This window comes from Neophocaena asiaeorientalis, unplaced genomic scaffold (genome assembly GCF_003031525.2).
Source record: "Neophocaena asiaeorientalis asiaeorientalis breed wild unplaced genomic scaffold, Neophocaena_asiaeorientalis_V1.1 scaffold144, whole genome shotgun sequence".
Taxonomy (NCBI): domain Eukaryota; kingdom Metazoa; phylum Chordata; class Mammalia; order Artiodactyla; family Phocoenidae; genus Neophocaena; species Neophocaena asiaeorientalis.
This window is the reverse complement of record NW_020175532.1, coordinates 453,053-462,237: the sequence shown is the minus strand read 5'-3', so window position 1 is coordinate 462,237 and position 9,185 is coordinate 453,053.

Below are 9,185 nucleotides of genomic sequence, written 5' to 3'. Positions count from 1 at the left end.
AAAAAAAAAGCAAATCGTCTGAAGAACCTAGGGGCAGGACAGGAATAAAGACTCAGAGGTAGAGAATGGACTTGAGGACAGAGGGAGGGGGAAAGGTAAGCTGGGATGAAGTGAAAGTGAAGTGAAAGAGTGGCATGGACATATATACACTACCAAATGTAAAATAGATAGCTAGTGGGAAGCAGCCGCATAGCACAGGGAGATCATCTCGGTGCTTTGTGACCACCTAGAGGCATGGGATAGGGAGGGTGGGAGGGAGACCCAAAAGGGAGGGTTTGTGGGGATATATGTATACACATAGCTGATTCACTCTGTTATACAGCAGAAACTAACACAGCATTGTAAAGCAATGATACTCCAATAAAGATGTTAAAAAAATCCTATCTAGTATTGTTAATATTCACCATGTGGTACATTAAATCTCCAGAATTTATTCATCTTGTGTAACGGAAACTTTATACCCCTTTGACCAACATCTCCTTATTCCCCCCTGCTCCCTACATCTGGCAACCTCCATTCTACTCTCTGCTTTTATGAGTTTGACTATTTTAGATTCCACATATAAGAGAGATCATGCAGTAATTGTCTTTCTGTGTCTGGCTTATTTCAGTTAGCATAATGTCCTTTGGCCTTATCCATATCGTCACAAATGGAAGAATTTTCTTCTTTTTAAAGGTTGAAGAATGCTTCATTAATACACGCACACGAGTATCAATCACATTTTCTTTGTTACAGTTTTGCTACATGAATAATGCTGCTATAAGCATGAGAGTGCAGGTATCTCTGAGATTCTGATTTCAGTTTTTTATATATATAAAAAATATTATATATATAATATATATATAATATGTAATATATATATTATATATATAATATTTTTTATATATATAAAAAATATTATATATATAATATATATATAATATGTAATATATATATTATATATATGTAATATATATAATATATATAGTAGTTCAATTTTTTACTTTTTTGAGGAAACCCCATACTGTTTTTCATAGCAGCTGTGCTATTTTACCTTCCCGTTAACAGTGTACAAGTATTCTGTTTTCTCCACATATCACCAACACTAGTTATATTTTGTGGTTTTCATAACAGTCATCCTTACAGATGTGAAGTGATTCTCATTTTAGTTTTGATTTGCATATCCAGCATATCTTGATCCTTGTTTTTGCTCTGCATTCAAAACATATATCGCAATCTTAGAAGAAACTTTGTTCTTATTCAAATAAATTCACTTCTACATGTTTACATTCTGCCTTTTCTGCCAAATTTATTTAAAATATTAATTATGCATAGTTTGAAAAGTGAAATAAAATATGTAGAATGTGATTCTTTTTCTAGTGGGTGTAGAAATATTTGGTTATAATTAATTAAAGAGTTATGTTTATGTAATTTGGTGATTTGGCAGCAACATTTAAAATACACTAATTTTAAAAATGATAAAATTCATTACCAGTGAATTACCAATTACCTGCTCAGACATATAAGGAGAATTAAAGATTTGAAAAGTGGCCTTAGGAAGGTGCAGATTGGAAATTTCTCATAATTCAATAATCTCTTGCTTCTTAGGCTGGATAGCCTTACATAATGATCACTCATCCAGATAAAGTTATGATACTATGACAGGGAAGAACACATATTTAGAGTGTTCTATTTGTATTTTACCCACCTTGATGCTAATAAAAATGTTAACACTGATATGTAAAAAATATCAAGTGACCTCAATGACCACTGATGGTCTTCATAATACTGGAGTAGTGGCATCTTCAGTGAGAAAATCAATCGGTCAGTTATTTCCCTTAACCAACCATTACAGTATTAGTGTTTTCCAGGACTCAGTCATAGTTGTTGTTTTTTTCCCCCTTTTTTTATCTTCCATGCTTTACAGGGATCTGCTTATCCTTTACTACAAATACAATCTCCACCTGACACTATTAAGTTTAGAGTTCATCTCCAGAGTTAACTTTTCCTGTGAACTTCAGACTTCTGAATCAAACTTTCTATTGAATATCTTCACAAGAATGTTCCACAAGCACTGTCATAACAGTGTGTCTAAAACTCAGCATCTTTTCATTTATTTATTTTTTCAAATTGCTTTCTATTGTCATTGCCTCTGCCACAGTCTACACCTTCTCATTATCCATTATCCAAAATTTCTCTCTGGGATCCTTGCAATTGTCTCTTAACTGGTTGCCCTGCTTCTTGCTCTCTAATCAGTTTAATATCTACACTTAGTTATGTTACTGACACACAAACTTGTGTCATTTCTGTGCTGTAATTGCTTAAGTGGCCCCTTATCTCAACTTGACAAATTAGAAATTCATGACATATTGTGGAGGACTATCTCAGCTTGGCACTCTGCACGCCCACTTTAGCAAAATAGTTGCTCTACTCTAAACTTGCCAGCTTTCTCATTCCACTTTGCTTTTGTGCATGCCTTTCTCCATGCCTGAAAAGTTCTCCAGTGCTTTTCTGACAAGGGATTCAATAAATACTTTTTTACATCTCAGTTGAAACTCATTGGTGAATCATCTGTGACTCCTCATGGTAAACTTATGTTCCTTTCCACACACCAAGGGTGCCATTTACTGCACTAGAGCAACTACTAACTTAAGTTTTGATTTCTCAATTTTCCTTTCTCTAGATTTAAGCTGTCTTGAAGTAAAAGATCATGTTTTCTTATTTTATATTTGCACCAGTAAGCATAGTGCTTAGCCTGTGGCAGAATCTAGTGCAATGATATCCAGTCTCTTTGGGGGCCGCAGTGGAGGATATGTTCACGTCGATCATGGGCTCTGATTCACCAATACAGGTTCAATTTGAGAAAGTGCCCATTTATCTGCTTTGCGTGTTGATCTATATTGCATAATATTTTGGAGAAGAAAGTATTAAAATTTTAAAAATAATAGAAAAGGAACAAGATTTGGAGTGAAACAAATTTTGCTATAAATCCTTCTCTAGCATGGTGTAATTAGTTATCCTTGGGCAAGTGACTGAATATTGAGTTTTTAAAGTAAAACTCACCATCTATATACTGCATAATTATTGTGAAAAGTAAAATGAAGATAATGTTTTTTTATCTTAGAATAATTCTGTTTATTTTTCTTTTGAAGGTAATGTTTTTATTGTAAACTCATAGTTGTGTAGCTTATTCATTCTTATATTAAATGACACTTAAAAACAGAACCAACCTTGCAAGTTGATGAATAAATTTACACATAGGAGATCTGCCCTAAGAGTCATATCATAGGGTTTCTCAGTCTTTTTTTTAAATGGAGAGGTCTAAGAAAAAAATTATTCTCTCTGAACATTTGGGTAAGCAAATTTGAATGTATATTTACTACATAATTTTCAGTGCCATTTAAAATGTACTAGTGTACAAAATTCTGTGAATCTCTAATATGGGCCATTGCACGAAGTATTTTCCAAAGAGATGTCACTATAGAATTTTTCCCTCTTATTTTTCATGGAACATCTTTTCACATTTCACAGAGCACTATTTTTCTGTGACTCAGTCATTAAGACTGAGTTTGGAAAGTCATATTTAACCCCATAATTTATCTTTTAGTGAGGTACAAAATACAACATTCCACTATGAGTAGTACAGAAACAGAAAGGAGTTTAGGTAATATTCCTGGTCATTTTCCTAGCACTGCACAGTAAAACTTCCTGTGATAATGAAAATGGTCTATAAACTATGCTGAAGTTAGACTTGCAATACTGAAGCCACTAGCATCATGCAGCTATTAAGAACTTGAAATGTGTATATTGCAATTGAAGAACTGAATTTTTATTTCATTCAATTTTAATTGATTTAAATTTAAATTTAAATAGACATATCTGGCTGGTGACTTTTTTTAGATACCTTAGTTCTAAGCAATTATCCTGTTGTGGACAATTACCACAAGTTACTTGTCATTAAGTGGTATAGATTGATATTCCTTGCTTTAACCTGAAAGTTGAATCATGCCCCAGTTTTTCTTAGTAACTTTTTATAGTTCTATCATTCATCAATTTGATGAAAGTCATTTGGAATCCAGTTTAATTTCCTGCCACTGCCACTTCTTGGAACAAATAGTTCTTTACGTTTATTATCCACTATGAATAAGGACTTCCTGATCTTTATTCTGAGATAACTTTGCCCGGTTTCAGTGTTATACCTCTTATCCATATCAGGGTCAGGCAAATAAATCCATGGGTAATTTATCTATTATATTCATGTCTACATAGATTTTGATCCTATTTCTTCTATACCTTCACCTTTGTGAATTAAAAGATTACCATCGGGCTTCCCTGGTGGCGCAGTGGTTAATAAGAGTCCGCCTGCCGATGCATGGGACGCGGGTTCGTGTCCCGGGCCGGGAGGATCCCATGTGCCGCGGAGTGGCTAGGCCCATGAGCCATGGCCGCTGAGCCTGCGCATCTGGAGCCTGTGCTCTGCAACGGGAGAGGCCACAACAGTGAGAGGCCCGCGTACCGCAAAAAAAAAAAAAGATTATCATCATGTGAATGTATTGCATGAATCTACATAATGTTCAAGAAGCACATTGTTTTATATTGATTCAGGTCACTGACTTTGGTTTGTGTCTACCACTGTCATTTTTTAATGAATACAAATTTGTTAAATATTTTGATTGTACCAGCACAGGGTTAATAGCCTGGGGGTGGGAGAAGGATAGCAAACAGAAACAAATAACAAGAGCAATTAAATCTCCTATTATTACCTCTCTTTTCTCGGTTATAGATAATTACACATAATTTGAATTTTGTGCTTTTACAATCTTTTCTTTGACCTTCCTTACTCTAGATTGTAGCTTCTACTTTTCTGCTTATTTGTACTTAACTGTCAGACTTCATTTCATCAGTGTCTTCACTTATCAAAAAAGTTTGCTGTTATCCAGTAACTTCAAGATTTCAAATCTTAGAGACTTTATGGGTTGAAAGGATTTTGATATACACTGATCTCCATATGCAATCCCCAAAAAAAGCAATAGAAAAATATTAAATAGCTCTGCCAAAGATTAAATTTATTGGGATTTTTTCACAATCATTCAGTAATCCTTTAAAAGTATTTTGAAAGAATTTTTTGTTCATACATTTATTTATTTTTATTTATTTATTTTTGGCTGTGTTGGGTCTTTGTTGCTGCGCATGGGCTTTCTCTAGTTGCGGCGAACGGGGGCTACTCTTCGTTGCAGACTGTGGGCTTCTCATTGCGGTGGCTTTTCTTGTTGCAGAGCACAGGCTCTAGGCACGTGGGCTTCGGTAGTTGTGGCTTGAAGGCTCTAGAGCGCAGGCTTTGGTAGTTGTGGTACACAGGCTTAGTTGCTCCGCGGCATGTGGGATCTTCCTGGACCAGGGCTCGAACCCGTGTCCCCTGCATTGTCAGGCGGCTTCTTAACCACTGAGCCACCAGGGAAGTCCCAAGAATTTTTGTAAATAATTTAAAAAGTCTAAGTGGGTTACATTGACCCCTTTCTCTATGATTATTTCTTCTCTCTAATAACTATAATAAATTAACCCAACACAGAGTACTCAGAGTTTGCTGAGGACTATATATGTTGTTTTTTGTCAGACCCCATAACTAATTCTAAAACACATCTGTGTCTGGTTCTCCTCTTTTTCTAGACACATTCCCAACACCTTGGAGTTAGGCACAACAAGTGAGTCATTGTGTTCAAGATGTTTTGTAGTTCATGTTTTGCTTGCATCTTGCAGTTACCTGTAACCTTTGAATTATTAGTATATTTTGATACTGGGTCATATCTCTGATGTTTAGAGTCTCACTTAACTCTCCTACCCTGTGTGTCATCTCAGTTAAAAATAAAGAGTTAAACGCCTTGCTCTAGGTATGTTCAGCTTTAGTGGCTCATGCCAAACAATTTTCAGAAACTGGTTTTATCATCTCACATGCTCACCAATAGTCCATGAGAGTTCCACTTGCTCCACATTCTCAACTACACTTGGCTTTGTCAAAAGAATTGATCGTTATAATCAGGTTGCAGTGGTGTGGCATTTTGGTTATAATTTATATGTTTGTAGGTCTATCTGTGATTTGGATACACTCTTTTGAGAATTGCCTAAGTCCTTTTCCTTTATTTTTTCTTTGATTGTGTTGTCTGTCTTTTTCCAATTAATTGTATAGATTTTTAAAAAATATAGGTGGATGTATATCTATTGTGGGATGCAAGTATTGAAAGTATCTTCTTCTAGTTTGTGAAGTCCTTTTCTACTGTCTTAATGTTATCTTTTGATAATTTTAAATGAAGTCCAATTAAACAAGGTTTTTACCTTATGGTTAGTATTTTCAGTGCCTTTTAAAGAAATCTTCAACTACTTCTAAGTCATAAAGATTTTCTCCTATAATTTAAAGCTATAATACAGCTTTAGCTGTATCAAAGTTTTGTATATAACTTAGTTTCCATTATCATTCATTCCATATCATGTCATATCATTTAATTTTAAGTATTATAGTAATTAACAGTTTAATATAGGCATTAGAAGCCACATGGATGTGGGAAGAGACGGGGTATAAAAGCACAGAAGGGTTGCAGTTGGGGTATAGAAGAAACAGTCACTAAATGGCTTCCATTAGAATATCTAGGTATATTGGAGAAACTGAAGCTTGAAGGAAATAAAGCGGCTTCACATTCAGCTGTTGAATTAGGACTTTAAAGAGAAGCTCATAGAGAGGTATATGAATACCGCTATGAAGGTAAAGTGAAGCTTGTGTGAAAGTCTGAAAAAGGTAATGGTTTCTGCCACATTTTCTCTTTGCCCTCAATAAGCACTATAGCTGTTAAGGGTTCTTTGACTGGTAAAGAGACCCCAAACCAAACTTTCATTTTTATGAAGTCTGAGCCATTAACAGTTCTTTTGGGGCCATTAGCACTCCTATTTGTGTTGGTTGTTGCAGTTTTACATTGAATTTACCACATGACATCAGAGTACTAGAAGACTCCTCAGAAAATGTGTTCCAGACACATTCCTCCCTGCCTTCATTGTGTAGTGGGAACCCAATTTCCTCTTGGTATTCTCCATTCAGTATATAGAGAGACTCAACTGGGAGGCGTTAGCCACCAGCACTCCCAACAAGTGAGGGCATAAATGCTTCAGTTCAGAAGGAGTGATCTGGGTACCACCATCTATTATTGTCCAACTCTTACACTGCCCTCATCCTCTTATTTTATATCATAAGTTCTTTGAGAAGCTCTGCTATGATTTTGGTTGGTCTTTTTTCTTGGGGGATAAGGAGAAGATTAGTGAGAAGAACTACAACCCCAGCTGCAGCCGGTCTCAGGAGTGAAATTGATATGCATTGTCTTCATTCTCTACTGTTCATTTGAGATTCCTCCTTTTTGGATAGCACTTCTGCCAGTATAGCGTACCTACCAAGACACTTATTCTTTACAAGTCTTAACATCTTCTCAAGAAATGGCTGTTGCACTTGTCCATTTACTTTCAAAATGGGCAAACACATGCAAATGGATGACCTGAGTAGTATCAAACATAATCCTTCCCATCCCTAGATCTAAGAACAACCCTACCTCCTCATGACGATTAGGGTCAATTATATTTTTCAAGCTGATTAATTCCTTTCCTTGTCTGCTTGTTTCTTGACATAAGGAACCTTAGGTAACCAGGTGATAACCATAACTTAAAGTTTAGTGGTACTCTTCCTATTCCCCTTAGGGAAATATTTGTTTCTGAGAACCAGGACATCTAAACCCATATTGCCACGGGAACAGGCAAGGCTACTATGACTTTTGTCTTTGGTAACCAAACCCATGTTTTATCCCATCTATTGAACAGAGAAACAAATGGTCATTGATTTAGCATAAAAGTGAGTATTGAAAAGGGTCTCCCCATCTTTGTCAGCCATCATATCCAAGCTGATGTGTCTCAGTTATACCTTCAAAAGGCATTTGTATCACTCAGGTGAACAACTTCTAGGCAGTGAGATGGATAATAGGACCAATGGAACCTCTGTATACAGGTTAAATTTCATACCTTCTTTTCTATAAAGAGGAGTTACGTTATGTGGGATCATGGATAAGTGGATCACAACATATGATTCTGTCTGAGGCCATGCAAGGCGTAGAGCATACCCTACTAAATGTGTGTATTGATTCTTCTCTGGATGAATCCCAGCCCTTTCCAATATGGAAGGGATACAATGTAATTAACGTGCCATCAAGTAACAGGTTGTTTCTTCAAGGGATGTTATTATATCAGGAACTCAGAATTTATCTCTATTGCTGACTTTGTCAGCAGCAAAGGTTGGAAGTCCATACAGTTGGATCCATACATAGTCTTTATTGCTGTCTCCATGGCTGTTGCATTTGTAAGCCCATTGTGCCAGCTCTGGGTGAACTGTGACTGGCTGTCTGCTATTAACTGAACTAGTTTAATGCATCTTCTAAAGTGGATGTTCTTTGGTGGATGTTTTCACATAATGTGAAGCTCTTCATATTTCGTGCCCTCTTTTCATAGATCCGTCCATGTGCATCTTCCTGAGACTTCCTTGTTCCCTATCTTCCAACATTTGTCCTTCCAGCCTTAGTTCAATCAGTCAAGCCATTTGACATTGTCCATGAGTCCCTAATTATTCTTCCCTTTCCACACGAAGTTGTGATCAGTTGCCTTATGAAAGGCTCTTCCGTTGGTGGGAGTGCTGGGGGTGGTGGGCTTCATTCACTTCTATCTTTTGGAGCTACTCCAAATAGGGTTGTAGTACTGCAGCAGTCCACTTTCATCTATCATGCATATTCATCTCGAATGCACACTTGGCCTCAACTGATTGGTCCTAAATTATTGCCTTTCCCTCCCATGAGATTACAGGTATTAGCTGAGAGAGAGGCTCCAGTGCAACAGTGTTGGCTGTCGTGGGACTCTGGATTGCTTTCTTTTGCAGTTTTCTTGCGTCCTCTATTTCTCCTTTTGCCCAATCTATCTTACAATGCTGCTAAGCCTATTCATCCTTATGACTTGGTAGGTCTGAGAGAATTCAAATAATTATGGGAAGTTTTTCTGCATTATCTCTTAATGCCATGGTCATTCTTAATCTATATCAGGGCCTGTTAGCATGCAAGACCTGTTTTAAAATCATGTATGATTATTCACTGAAGATAGTATATGCTTCATCCAGTAACTTAGGGGCCTCTGTT